The sequence below is a fragment of the Anopheles merus genome, unplaced genomic scaffold, assembly GCF_017562075.2.
Source record: "Anopheles merus strain MAF unplaced genomic scaffold, AmerM5.1 LNR4000972, whole genome shotgun sequence".
Classification (NCBI taxonomy): domain Eukaryota; kingdom Metazoa; phylum Arthropoda; class Insecta; order Diptera; family Culicidae; genus Anopheles; species Anopheles merus.
The window spans coordinates 15,001-19,085 of record NW_024428552.1 but is presented as its reverse complement, the minus strand read 5'-3'; positions in this window follow the sequence as shown (position 1 = coordinate 19,085).

The following is a 4,085-nucleotide window of genomic DNA, read 5'->3' as shown; positions in this document are numbered from 1 at the left end:
TGTGACACCCCGAACCTAGGGACAGCTCCCTAGCTTTTTGCAAAAAAGTGCACCGAACGGGCCGGAGAGCTCGAGTAGTCAAAAAATTTTTTTCGCTAAAAACCCTCAAAACGTGTCAGAAACACACCCTAGATGATGAAAAGTGCAACCAGAAAGTCAACCGACAACATGCCCGGGGGTACCAATTTGCTCTACGCGTCCCTAGGTAGGGTACTTTTTCATACAAACATCAACACGGTGCACAAAGTGCGCGGAACAAAAATTCTCGGTCAGACCTACGGCGGGCCATAACTCGAAAACTAAACGTCGCAGACATGGGTCGTAGAACAATTTTAAGTTCGTCTAATGATTCTACATCCGATTCTGGATAGTGGTTTTTTTGACCACTTTTCAAAATTTTGTGACACCCCAAACCTAGGGGCAGCTCCCTAGCTTTTGTCAAAAAATGGTCACCGAACGGGCCGGAGAGCTCGAGTAGTCAAAAAATTTTTTTTCGCCAAAATCACTGAAAACGTGTAGAAAACGCATTTTAGATGATGAAAAGTGAAACCAGAACGTCAAACAACAACTTTTTTGGGGGTACCCTTTTTACTCTACGGGCCCCTAGGTAAGGCGCGCCATTAGCGCTTTCCTCTCGAGTTCCCAACTTTTGCCCTCCTGGGAACATGATCATTTGTTCATTGCCTACTATAGGGAGGGTACCTTGCTCCGAGGTCAAAAATGAAAATTTCACCAAATCGTAGTTTTTACCTCTATTTTGTCGTAGGAGCATGGTTTGAGGTGTCGGTGGTCATTTCGGCCCCCATTTGGGTCATACGTCCCCTCCCCGATTTAGTTCGTCGTATGACCATAGTCCGAACTTATGAAGCAAAAGTGGTGTCTGGTGGTGTCTGCCGATGATCTTAACCTATGATTTCGAGTTGATATGCGTATATTAGAGTAAAATTAGGCCTTGTAGTACACGGCTTATGCCCCGGACTAGGTGTCCCGGGGACAAAATCTCGAAAATTACAGACACCCCAGCATCGCTTAAGGTGGTCAGTAGCAAATATATTTTTGGGTCTTCGGACCCATGAAGAGACAGTAGCTGGCTAGTTTGCTGTACTCTTACGCTGAGAACTGGCAGCGTAGAGGGTCTACGGACCCTGAAAGGACCTACCCAACCTTTCAAAAAGCTCCCTGGAGCGGTACATCACGGGTCTACGGACCCTAAGACTTCGTCGTGATGGTTTCAAGCATAAAAGTCGTAACAGTTTAAGAGGTTTTCGTAAGCGTATATTAAATGCATGCTTGAAACTAAGCTTCGTTGTCTTTAAACACTGCAAGACCAATCGAACTTTTTAGGGAAACTCGAAGGATTCACGCTAAGCTCGATGAGCTATTAAGGGTAGTGGTGCATGGTTTGTCGGCGTTCCTTGGATCTAATCCATTGAACAAATGTGTCTGGGGTCATGGTGCAGGTAAAATAGCGTGATGAAACCGGGTTTCCCTTACCAAATGTGGCATAACTTTCCCTGAGAGCGAAGCTCAGACCCACGTAGGGGAGAGCAAAGTGGAACTTAAATGTTCTATGCAGCAAATGTTCGCCATGCGGATAAACAAGTTGGAATAGCTCAATGTAGTGTAATGCAAACACGAATCGCAATTAACGATAAGGGGACCCAGAAGCAATTCTGCGGAACCCTCGGGGGAGGTGTGAGTTGATATAATTAGAGGTGATAGTCCAAGTTGTTCGAGCTCCGGCTCGGCAGCCGATACGAGGTTCCTGTTGAGCTTGTACATCGCGCAGAGGCGCCGTTCGGTTCTAGCAATGATTCCCGCCACCATGTTTCATGCGTGCAGAGGTCCGTTAGAGCTCGAGCAATGTGTCCCGCCGTGATTACGAAAAAGTTTAACAGTTGACTAAGTTGGGGGTGTGTTCAAGTAATCGCGCAGAGATGCCGATCGGTTTCTAGCAATGTTTCCCGTCACAAGGTGGTATTGGCACCTGTGCAGAGTGACCGTTAGCAATGTCTCCCGTATCACGGTGGTGTTCTACCACTAGTGCAGAGTGACCGCTAGCAATGTCTCCCGTCACAAGGTGGTAGCCCAGTAGTGCAGAGAAGCCGCTAGCAAGTCTCCCGTCACAGAGTAAGCAGGTCCGCGAAGTGCAGAGTAGCCGTTAGCAATGTCTCCCGTATCACGGTGGTATCATTCCACTAGTGCAGAGTGACCGCTAGCAATGCTTCCCGACACACGGCGGTAGCTTACGCAGTGCAGAGAGACTCAGGAGCAAAGTCTTCCGACACACGGTGGTAACTCGACGAGGTGCAGAGTAACCGTTAGCAATGTCTCCCGTATCACGGTGGGGTTCTTCCACTAGTGCAGAGTGACCGCTAGCAATGTTTCCCGACACATCGAAGGAGTAGATCCACGAAGTGCAGAAAGATCGCTGAACCAATCAATGCATCCCGTCGTGGAGAGCTTACACGCCCGTAGGACAAAACAGTGGGGTGTATCCAAGTGAAACATTAGTATACATGAGAGTGCAGAGTACCGATTGGACTATAGTGGTCAAAACGCAGCCGGGTAATTCAACTCTGTAGCCGTACAAAGGTATCCGCCTGTTAGAAGGACACCGTACGGTTTACAGTTTTAACAAAAATGCAGCCGCGGTAATTTCAACCCAACCCACTATAGCCATTCAATGTATCCGTCATAATCATGTATACCGATCGGAGTAGCCAAAGACAATGTTCGTCTAGTGTTGTTGGGGTGTATGCGCGCAGAGATGCCGTTCGGTTTAAAGCAATGTTTCCCGTCACGAGGTGGTATTGGCACCTGTGCAGAGTGACCGTTAGCAATGTCTCCCGTATCACGGTGGAGTTCTTCCACTAGTGCAGAGTGACCGCTAGCAATGTCTCCCGTCACAAGGTGGTAGCCCAGCAGTGCAGAGAAGCCGCTTTCAGCAATGTTTCCCGTCACGAGGTGGTATTGGCACCTGTGCAGAGTGACCGTTAGCAATGTCTCCCGTATCACGGTGGAGTTCTTCCACTAGTGCAGAGTGACCGCTAGCAATGTCTCCCGTCACAAGGTGGTAGCCCAGTAGTGCAGAGAAGCCGCTGTAGCAAAGTCTCCCGTATCACGGTGGAGTTCTTCCACTAGTGCAGAGAGATCGCTGAACCGTGCAATGTGTCCCGTCGTGCGCACCCGTTCGACCAGATGTAACAAGTTGGGGTGCAAGTTGCAAGTTCACGCGCAGAGATGCCGTTCGGTTTAAAGCAATGTTTCCCGTCACGAGGTGGTATTGGCACCTGTGCAGAGTGACCGTTAGCAATGTCTCCCGTATCACGGTGGAGTTCTTCCACTAGTGCAGAGTGACCGCTAGCAATGTCTCCCGTCACATTGGTGGTAGCCCAGCAGTGCAGAGAAGCCGCTTTCAGCAATGTTTCCCGTCACGAGGTGGTATTGGCACCTGTGCAGAGTGACCGTTAGCAATGTCTCCCGTATCACGGTGGAGTTCTTCCACTAGTGCAGAGTGACCGCTAGCAATGTCTCCCGTCACATTGGTGGTAGCCCAGCAGTGCAGAGAAGCCGCTGTAGCAAAGTCTCCCGTATCACGGTGGTATCATTCCACTAGTGCAGAGAGATCGCTGAACCGTTCAATGTGTCCCGTCGTGGTGTGCTTGTAGCGAGCACGTAGGATACACCTTGCTTTGTTGGTTTGGGATAGGAGTGGTCGCGCAACTGCCTCCACGCCGCAGAGTGCCAGTTCGGATTGAAGGTCAACTTTAGCCGTTCAATGCATCAGTCGGTGGGTGTTCAGATGGCATCACAACTTCCCCTAGGTGCTCAAGTTGGTGGGTTGCTAAACATATACACATGCGCAGAGTATCGTACGAACTAGCAAAGTCTCCCGTCACGGTGGTAAAGTAATGAGTACCATGCAGTGCAGAGAGATCGTTAGTGCGTGCAATGTACCAGTCGAAGTGTTGTGTTCGCGCATGCGCAGAGTATCGTACGAACTAGCAAAGTCTCCCGTCACGGTGGTTGAGAGTCCCATGCAGTGCAGAGAGATCGTTAGTGCGTGCAATGTACCAGTCGAT